Source organism: Lynx rufus, unplaced genomic scaffold (genome assembly GCF_022079265.1).
Source record: "Lynx rufus isolate CCGP_SWC_20201006 ecotype Redwood Valley unplaced genomic scaffold, mLynRuf1.p SCAF_20, whole genome shotgun sequence".
NCBI lineage: Eukaryota > Metazoa > Chordata > Mammalia > Carnivora > Felidae > Lynx > Lynx rufus.
In genome coordinates, this window is record NW_025814835.1 from 4,604,588 (window position 1) to 4,615,270 (window position 10,683).

Below are 10,683 nucleotides of genomic sequence, written 5' to 3' on the forward strand. Positions count from 1 at the left end.
TGGGGCTTTCCTTGTCCTTCAAGGCTGGGAAGCAAATCGGGGCATAAAGGGAAGGGCGGATTCCAGGCGTGGCTGCCTCCTGGAATAGTCCTGGGGGCGGCTCTTTGGACGTGAACAGAAAGTTCAACAAATGCAAGTTCAGGCACAGGGCAGTCCCAGGGGAGGGCAGGGATGGACCCATCCCCAGTATTAGTGTCCTGGGGCTGCGAGAGCAAAGGGCCCCAGAAACTGATGGTCTCACAGTTCCTCAAGCCTGTGGCCGGCCGGCCCAGGGGTCCCTGGCTCCCAGCTGCACCCTTCAACCTCGGCCTCCGGCTTCACCGGGCCCCCGCCCTCTCTCTCTTCAGAGGGACACTAGGCAGTGGCTTCAGGGGACACCCACTCCAGTATGACTTCATTTTAACCAATTACATCTGCAAAGACCCTACTTACAAATAAGGTCACATTCGGAGGTTCCGGGTGGACATGAATTTTGCCCCTGTGCACCTGCTCTTTATTTTCTTATCATTACCCAATATTCTATATATTTGCTTACTTCATAATTACCTGCCTGACTTGCTAGAACTTAAGTTGTATGAGGCCTAGGACTTTTGTCTCCCTGATCTCCACCTCCCTCAGTGCCTGTCACAGAATAAGACCCCAAGCCATAGTTAGGGACTGATTCAACGCAGAGTCCTGAAGGTCGCCGGTTGCGACTGATCTTCACGGACGCACTGTTTCTGGTTCCACACTGTGTAGAAAAAACGAACTTTGTCTACTGATAAAACCATTTCAGCTATAACATGAATAAGGGAAAAAGCCAAAGGTAAATCTGGGCAGACTGCGTTCGCTCCCAGCCATCCCAAGCATCTGGAGGGCTTCCGGAAAACCCACAACTGGATTTGTTCCTCGCTCTGTGTCAGGTCCTCCTGGCCTCCCTCCATCATCCACGGCCGGGCAACCCCCAGTTGTCCCCCTGCAGGACGCCAGCTGCTCCCGCCCCCTCCACGTCCACAGCCGGTACCCCACGACGCAGATGCCCATGGTCCGCACCCCTTCGTCCTAAAGGATTTCAGGTTTTCTCTTCTTCCTCAGCGTCCTCGGCTTCACCTGCTCAGTCTTCGGCGTCCTTAGCTGGAGACTCAGCCCTTCTTCTCTCCCCCCGATTCCGCATCTCCGCCGTTCCCGTTATTCTTTTTCTAGAAGGACTAGCGTTGGAGCCTTTCACTCTGTCATACATCCAAAAGCTCTCTCAGCTTTTCTTTTTTCTTTTTTACTTCTTTCCTCTTGGCTCAGTTTCTTGGGCAGAGCCCTGCCATGCTTTCCAGGTGGCTGGTTCCCTCTTTGTGGCCCTTTATGCACTTCCGTGAACCACTGAGTTTTTCCAGGGACGAGTTTTCATTTTCAGGACCTCTAATAGGTTGTGCTTCCTTCCTCTCCATCTGCTCTGGACTCCTAGGTGCCTCCCACATGAGATCATTGATTTCTTGAAGAATTTTAAACAGACATCGTTTGTATCCATTTTAAACATGTTCTACTATTTGCATTTCTGAGGATACAAACTCACTTCCCAATAGATTCTGTGGGCTATCTTTCTTATTACGAGTCTTAGCCACTTGAGGACCTTTCACCTGCAGGCTCGCCTTGAGTGGCAGCTGTTTCGTCCTCCTTCTCTGTAGTATTTCTGCTCAGGGATGCTGTGGTGCCCCCCACAATGTGCTCGGGATGCCTGGTCCAGGACCAGCTCTTACGGGGGTGGCTCGGCATTCCCAGACAGGGTGCCGTGGGGCTGGGGTGTGCCACCAGCAGGGACACCCAGCCGGTCCCTCGACTTCTGCAACGACACCGGCTCCGGTTGCCCTCTGTGCCTGGGCACTTCGGGCCCCTGTCACTCCCCGGGAGTCTCATTTCTAGATGCTGCAGCCTGTTTGGGACCCAGAATCCAGCAAAGCAGCAGCTTCCGCCCCTGCTCCCCACTATAAGTTTTGTTTTGTTTTTGTTCAGTAGGGATATTTATTACATTTCTGAGTCTATTAATTAAATTTTAAAGCACACATAATTGGGGTATTTGAAGTGGACGGGAGAGCTTAAAAAGTGAGGGGAACCTGCATGATTCAGTCAGTTAAGCATCTGACTTCAGCTCAGGTCATGGTCTCACAGGTTCGTGAGTTCGAGCCCCGCGTAGGGCTCTGTGCTGACAGCTCAGAGCCTGGAGCCTACTTCGGATTCTGTGTCTCCCTCTCTCTCTGCCCCTCCCCTGCGCACACTCTGTCTCTCTCTCTCTCAAGAATAAATAAACATTAAAAAAAAAAAAAACAGGAAAAATGAACTCATAATGAATCTTGATCAGAAGTCCCTAAGTGATTTCACGTCCCAGAAGGAAGATCTCCCCAGCCTGGCCCCATGCCAGCCTCATATGCAGCGTCCACCCGCAGACTCACCAGAAACTTTCCCAAATCCGGGGAGGGCGGGGTTAACATGGAGAGAAAGCTCCCTGAAAAGCCCTGTGCTCTGATCACTGCGCCTTAAAAGGCATGAACATCCGTATCCTACCTACACTCAGCCTCCAAGCCCAGTACACGGGATATATTAATAACTGTGGGCCCAGCACCGTGAGCTCGGGACATAAATCGAGGTGCAACGTCAGTAGGGGCTTTGGGCTCCGTCATTGCCACAGGCCAGAGCTCCTGCAGAGGCCCTTGGCTGCAGCACAAGGGGTGTAGTCAGGCAACAAGATGTAAACTGTAAAGCTGAAGTCTGTTAGTACGGCCGACTCGAGGAGCTCCTCACCGTCTTTGGAAGCTCCACCTGTGTGCCCTCCCCCCACACCCGTGCTCACTCCCCCAACCTGTGCTCACTCCCCACCACCCGTGTACACCCCCCACGTGTACTTCCCCCACCTGCGTGCACTCCCCCCGCACCTTTGTACGCTCCCATCCTCCACCAGTGTCACTCCCCCGACTGTGTGCACCCCTCACACCCGTGCTCACTCCCCCCGAGCTGTGCACACTCCCCCCATCTGTGTGCACTCCCTCCACCTGTGAGAACTTCCCCCCTCCACCTGTGTGCACTCCCCCCCCACCTGTGCAACCCCCCTCCCTCCACCTGTGCACACTCCCCCCCCAACCTGTGCACTCCCCCTTACTTCTCTTTCACAAGCTCCCCACTTCCTCAGGGTGCTCTGCCTCCCATTCCTTCAGGGGGACACAGGGAACAGCACCCCCAACTTTATGTGCCCGTGGCTGCCAAAGCCGAATGTGGTCCTTTTCAGGGCCACGCATATTCCAAAAGGCACCTCTGTTCCAACCAGAACTCTTCTGAATGGGAAGGATTGTAATCACTTGAAAGTGCAGTTGAGACACAGGACACTTGAGGACTTACAGGGTGGCAGGGAGAGGTCCTCTGGGGACAGGAGGCCCTTGCACCCGGCAGTGTAGGAATTACCTACTGTCCTGTGCACAGAGCTGGAGAGGTGGAATGGGACTGTCCCTGTCCTTCACTGCCTCCTCCCCAGAATTAGTGAGACTGAACTAAAACAGCTGGTGGGGGCTGGGCTCTACCCCAGAAGCAAGCCCCCAGCAGGCCCCCCCAGGCAGGAGCTCGGGGCAGGCGCCCCTACAGTGTCAGACCGGTCCACCCCCCTCCGCTGTCCTCGCACTGCGACGCAAACAGTGCCTAGCTTTTATAAAATACGACTGGTTACAAAGTTTCCAAAATCTTTTTGGAAACTGGAAACCTTAAAGTTATACTAAGTTAAACGATGGCTATTCATTAAATATCCAGACCATTTCTAAGATAAAATACTGAAACACTTATAAACACAGATTTATCTACTTTTGGCTTCTTATTACAGACAAAAGAGACAAAAGATAGTGAGTCTGTTGGCAAATATGTTCTACATTTGGGAGGGAACCTGTACCATGAGGGAGCATATGCCTGTAGAAATTATGAAGTGATGTCTTCACAAAGTTGTTAATCTACTGCAGAATGTGTGTGTAACAACTAGTTCACAACTGCTTGCTTCCTGGTGTTCACTAGATATTACAGTTACGAGGCTTAAAGATTCCAATCTACGTAGGTAAGGGAAACTAAGAATAATTAGGGTAAAGAAATAAACTCTGTACATAAAGTACACAGGAAAGTATTACGTGTTTTGGGTAAGAAAATGTATTTAACGAATGAAAATGTGCCCTTATTAAAAGAAAAGAGCAATTTTGTCCTAGTTTAGGGGCTATCTAAAAGCTATTTCAAAATTTAAAGAACAGCTCTGACAGCTCAGAGCCTGGAGCCTGCTTTGGATTCTGTGTCTCCCCCTCTTTCTACCCCTATCCCGCTTGGCTCTGTCTCTCTCTGTCTCTCAAAAATAAATAAAAATGTTAAAAAAAAAAAAACACAGGAGAATAATACATAAAAAGAAAACAAGTATCAAAAGCTGGGGAAAAAAGAGAGTAACAGAAAATCTTATGTTGTGTGGAAACTGGCTAAAATTAAATGAATTGATTACAAGGGTTTTTTTTAAGAGCTTTAATATCAAGAGTGTGCCTATGTAAAACTAGAATGTATTATTCTTTCTCTATTAAAAGGACAAAATTATCTTGGATTATTGTAAAAGACTGTTCTTTCCGTGTTGAATAATCTGCCTAGAAAATAAAGATTATGTGCCTTGTCAAAATAACCCCCTGCACTTCCTGGTGTCATAATCAGGTCTTTGATTACTTAAGAAAGTTGAATCTTCTCAATAGTAAAAGAACTAAAGGTTTTGTTTTGTTTTTCAAACCAGGTAACTTTCTGGTCTGCCCTTGACATTTTTAAACGGTCACTCTGGTTAAATAGATAACCAAGTATTATTTCACAGTGACCTCTGATCATATTTAATCAAGTTTTAAACCTTTGGACATTTTTGATAACTTCCAAAAGTCAAATTCTACATGAAGTCTTTTTGATCTAGAACCAATATTGGAATTTTTCCAGAGGGTCTCTGGAAAATATCAAGAATTTGGGAGTGATATTAAATTATAATTAGGCCCACTGGACATGTGGGATTCCAGGAGAAGCAGTGTCAAACAAAAGTGATGTTTAACTTTCTTTAAGTTGTATTTGTACAGGTGGATGTTACTAATACAAGTATTTCAGAAGTTGTATACAATTTCTAGAAATTTATCAATGTTCTTACTGTATGTATAATCCATCATAATTCCAATGTTTACTTTTTTTTTTTTTCATGCTTATCGATTTGAGAGAGAGATAGAAAACAAGTAGGCGAGGAGCAGGGAGAGAGGGAGAAAGAGAATCCTAAGCAGGCTCCACACTGTCAGTGCAAAGCCTGACGCGGGGCTCAATCTCATGAACCATGAGATAGGAGGCTTAACGGACTGAGCTACCCAGGGGCCCCTCCAACGTTTACTTTAAAATGCTGTGTGCCTCAGAAATAACCAAATTTCCTTGTCAATTCACTCATTTTAAGATGAGCTTTCAACACATCTTTACCCATGGTCATTTTTTTTTTAATTTTTTTCTTCAACGTTTATTTATTTTTGGGACAGAGAGAGACAGAGCATGAATGGGCGAGGGGCAGAGAGAGAGGGAGACACAGAATCGGAAACAGGCTCCAGGCTCTGAGCCATCAGCCCAGAGCCCGACGCGGGGCTCGAACTCCCAGACCGCGAGATCGTGACCTGGCTGAAGTCGGACGCTTAACCGACTGTGCCACCCAGGCGCCCCACCCAAGGTCATTTTTAAGTCTCTGTCATCCTCAGACAAGTTGCTGTCTCACTCTGATCCTTCTCCCAGAACACCTGTGATCTGCCGTAGCAAGGACACTCCACGGTGGCGTCCCTCAAGCCCTGAGACCCTGCCACGTGACTGCGCGAGGATTTCCAGAATAAGAGAAGGCTGATGCGGTCACAAAACCGCTAACCCAGAATCAAGCAAAACAAAAAGTTAACTACATGGGTCTCAACAAACCGATGATGATGATAGTCATTTTTTAAACTTTTTGTTTGAAATATCACTGGCTCCTTTAAGATTTAAGGAAGCCCTTTTTTCTCCTTAAAAAAAGTTTTTTTAAATGTTTTATTTATTTTTGAGACAGAGAGACAGAGCATGAGCAGGGGAGGGGCAGAGTGAGAAGGAGACATAGAATCCGAAGCAGGCTCCAGGCTCTGAGCTGTCAGCACAGAGCCCAACCTAGGGGGCTCGAACTCACGAACCGTGAGATCGTGACCTGAGCCAAAGTTGAATGCTTAACTGACTGAGCCACCCAGGCGCCCCCTTTTTTCTCTTCTTAAGCTATCTACAACTTACAGTAATCTGATAAATTATCTTTGTAAACAGGAATTAAAACATTTATGCTTTTCTCCCTGCCTGATCCCTCTGGAATCTGTAAACTCTTATTGAGTGTTCTTATTTCCATGGCGATATAATTGAATTGTATACACACACACACACACACACACATATATATATACATATGCAATGTATATAATATTTCTATATAATACATATATATATGCAAACTCATATGTTAAATAGTAATGCATTGTCCTTATAAGAAAATATAATTTAAAACATTGATTACCAAAGCCTTGACTGGAATGTCATACTGGAGAATAATATGCATATAGAATCAGATATGACCACTTTTAAGGAACTAAAGTCGACTTTATCTAACCAATAAAGCCCCCCCAAAACCAGCCTGGTACCTTGCTTACAGGGTTTCCAGCCTTACATGTAAGTACATGTAAGTAAGGAGGGATATTTTCTGGCAGATTTTAGGAAACTTAAGATATGAGTGCCATGTGATTTCACTTACATGTGGGATCTAAAAAGTAAAACAAAGGCACAAACAAACAGAGTCTTAAAAATCAGAGAACTTGTGGCTGCCAGAGGCTGGGAGGGGATAGGTGAAATAAAGAGGATTAAGAGGTAAAAACTTCCAGGCACAAAATAAGTAAGTGACAGAGTTGAAAAAGTACAGCATAGGGAATATAGCCAATATTACCGTGATAATGTTGTCTGGTGACCACACTTATGATGAGCGACGAGTAACGTCTAGAACTGGGGAATCACTATGTTGAAGACCTGAAAATAACGCTGTATGTTAATTATAATTCAATAAAAAAATTAATTAATAAGAATATATATTGGGGACCACAGAAGAGAGGAATTCACCCAGATCTGTTGGTATTACAGGCAAAGAATGATGACAAGTCCTTGGCTTAGCTTCCCGGTCTAGAGAGACTTCAAAAGTCTAATCTGAGATTCTTTATTGAAAGTTCTGGTAAAGCAGACTTAAAAAGAGCCTATGTGACCAGTCAGTATTCTTGTTGCACTTACATAAATTATCAGGCCAAGTGTAATGGGACTAGACTCACTTTACAAACACATTAATCCTACTGTGATCACATTTGACCGAAATGGGGGTGACTGTAGAGAGAATATTGTGTTTCAGTACAGAACTGCAACACATTCATTATCAGATCCTAGACCTAGTCATTGTCTTTGAGGTTCTGTTATCCACCTATAAACTAGGCTGGGCCCTGAATTTTTCAGTTTCCTCCAATAGCTGGCGACAACTCTCCAAACTAATGTTTCCAATTTCCTCCCACCCTTCTGACTTGGAATTGCTAAAAAGGAAAACTTCCCTTTCTTCCCAACGCCCTAGAAACTGAAGCTGGACAACTTGATACAAACCTCAGAGAAATCACTACACCGGTTCATGTATGGACAGCTTTTCTTGTCTGCTGCCGGGTGGGCCACTCAGGAACTTCACCAGAACACCCAATGCCATCACCGGTCACACCAACCACAAAGCAGGAATTCACTAGACTCACACCCACTCCACCATCTAAAGATGCTCCAAACCCAACATCCAGAAAAATCTCAACTGATCTCCCTCTAGACTAAAAAACAGAGTCTGGAGTTTGTCCTAATCATAAACTTTTCTTTCCTTAGAAATGCTTCTTGTTAAGTAGCTGACTGCCTGCACCACAGGGAGCCCTAGAAGAGATGTGAATAGACGAAGGGTTCCTTGGGGCTGGAGGTGGGCATTGGGGAATAGGAAGAGATTGATAAGGGTACAGGATTTCTTTTATGAGGTCATGAAAATATCCTAAAATCAGCTGTGGTGAAGTTTGCACATATCTGTGAATATACCAAAAATCACTGAATTACCACCCGAAATGCAGATTCCTGGGCCTCCGCCCCAAAACTATGCACACGAATGTTGGTGGGGTGCGGGAGAGTTCAGGGTTTGGTGAGAAATGTCACCAGATGTCACCAAATGTCAGGGTTTGGTGAGGATTGTCCACACCCTCCCTCGAAGTTGTACCTTGCTTTCTGCATTCAACAGAAGTTCTGCTCTGTGGTTTTATTACGAATATTGGTTTTTGTGGAAGAAAAAGCGAATATGGACAAGCACGCTGTCGTATGTCCTAGCTCGCCCGCCCGGAGCAGCCGTGGGGGCCTCAAGTCCACACCCGACTCCACCACTCACGCAGCACAACTGCATTCCGGGCACTGCAGAAACTACTGGAAAATCCTCCAGATCTCACCTCCGTCAGGTGGAGACGATGAGCATCTAGCACACCTGAAGTGGCTCATCTCAAGGGCCACCCGGGCATCTGCCCTGCCCACCTGGCACACCGGCACGCCACACGCTCTCCTTGGACAAACGCAGTCCGGCACCCTGTCCCCTAGACTCCGGATGTCGGAGGTCTACTCTCCATTCTTCCTAGTTTGGGATCCACTGGGCTGGAGTTCCGCAGCCTCTAGAAATTCCCTGGACCTCAAAGGAAAGGGGAAGAGAAGGTCTCATCAAGGCCCTCAGCTGCCCAAACTAGAGATCTCTCTGCAAACTGCCTGGCTGTGCTCCCACCGCCACCCCCATAAAAGACAAGGCTGGCATAGTGGGCCGATTCACATTTGGAAAACAAAGGTGCTTCAGAGATATTCATTCAATCCGAAGGCAGAGGAAGGAACAAGGCATCTCCTGCGCACAGATAAAGGGATGAAGTAGGGGCCCGGAAGTCATCTGACGTTCCTGAAGGCCATCAGGGCAGCTCAGGCAGCGTGACAAAACAGGTGCTTCACCGCGTACGTGTGGAGGGGCTGACCTGTGAGCGGGAGCAAGTGCGTGTGCCCAAGGCCAGCAGAGCTGACACAGAGGCAGGGAACACATCCTACGACGTTGGGCAGGTATGGGAGCCCCTGCTCTGTCATCACGGGCCCTCAGGAGGAATGTTACGTATGAGCTAGACCAGCATCACGGGCCCCGAGGTAGCCTGCTCGGGCTGTCACAAGGAGGTTGCATAGGCCGGTGGATGCAACAAGAGAAACCTGTTCTCCCCCAGTTCCAGAGGCTGGGAGTCCAAGATCAAGGTGTGGGCACGGTCGGTTCCTTCTAAGGGCTGGAAGGGAGAAAATCTTCCCGGCCTCTCAGCTTCTGCTCCTTGCTGGTGGCTGGTGTTCCTCATCTTGCAAACACATCACCCAATCTCTGCCCTTACCTGCACACACCCTTCTCCCTGTGTGCGTGTCTGTGTTCAAATGTCCCTCTTTCATAAGGTCATCAGTCCCATGGGATTAGGGCCCACCTACTCCAGTATGGCCTTGTCATAATTAATTGCATCTGCGAAGACCCTATTTCCTAATAAGGTCAAGTTCTGAGGTAATGGGAATTAGGACTCCACTGTATGAATTTTGCAGGGGGACACAATTCAACCGCTAACAGGCTATGTCTCCAAACCACCTCAAGAGATCTTTCTTTTTTTTTTTTTTTAATTTTTTTTTCAACGTTTTTATTTATTTTTGGGACAGAGAGAGACAGAGCATGAATTGGGGAGGGGCAGAGAGAGAGGGAGACACAGAATCGGAAACAGGCTCCAGGCTCTGAGCAATCAGCCCAGAGCCCGACGCGGGGCTCGAACTCACGGACCGCGAGATCGTGACCTGGCTGAAGTCGGACGCTTAACCGACTGCGCCACCCAGGCGCCCCAAGAGATCTTTCTTTTTATTTTTTTTTAATGTTTATTTATTTTTGAGAGAGAGAGAGACAGAGCGTGAGCAAGGGAGGGGCAAAGAGAAAGGGAGACACAGAATCCAAAGCAGGCTCCAGGCTCTGAGCTGTCAGCACAGAGCCTGATATTGGGCTCACATTCACGGACCGTGAGATCATGACCTGAGTCGAAGTCGGACGCTTAACCGACTGAGCCACCCAGGCGCCCTGAGAGATCTTTCCAAACGCACCAGACTGTGAATCCAAATCTCCAAGGGTTGTCCTGGCCAAGGTTGGTCCCTGATCTCTCCCCACGCACGGTTGGGGCCACAGGACCATCTGCACCACACACCTGGCTCAACGTCCACACTGTTCCCTTTCAAGCAGGCTTTGGCCATGACCATCTGTTACTCCAAGGAACTTCTCTTCTTACTAAATAACTGTTCAAGCTGCACATTGAAGCAGCCTGTCCACCAAGACCATTTCAAACACGGGTCAGTGGAATTCTGCAAACCATCTTTCTATGCATCACTCCATATAGGGGCTGTTGTCTTACGACAGATTGACAGGTTCTCCTAGACGCAGGTGATTTATGATGCTGACTGTGAACCTGGTCACGGACGGTACCAGGCTCCACTGACTGTCCGAGTCGGCCCACAGTCACGTGTTGATGGGAAACGGTGCAAAGGAAAAGAAAGGAAGGCGTGAAC

General features: G+C 47.5%; 1 protein-coding gene across 1 annotated transcript in view; it reads right to left on the reverse strand.

Annotated features, from left to right (window-relative positions):
• Positions 1-7,139, reverse strand: part of CNDP1 (carnosine dipeptidase 1) — a 38,402-nt gene extending 31,263 nt beyond the window's left edge. Inside the window, exon 1 of the mRNA XM_047086345.1 lies at positions 6,980-7,139. The gene's annotated coding sequence lies outside the window, so the exon portion shown is untranslated. The remainder of the gene's footprint in view (positions 1-6,979) is intronic.
• Between the last annotated feature and the right edge of the window lie 3,544 nt (positions 7,140-10,683).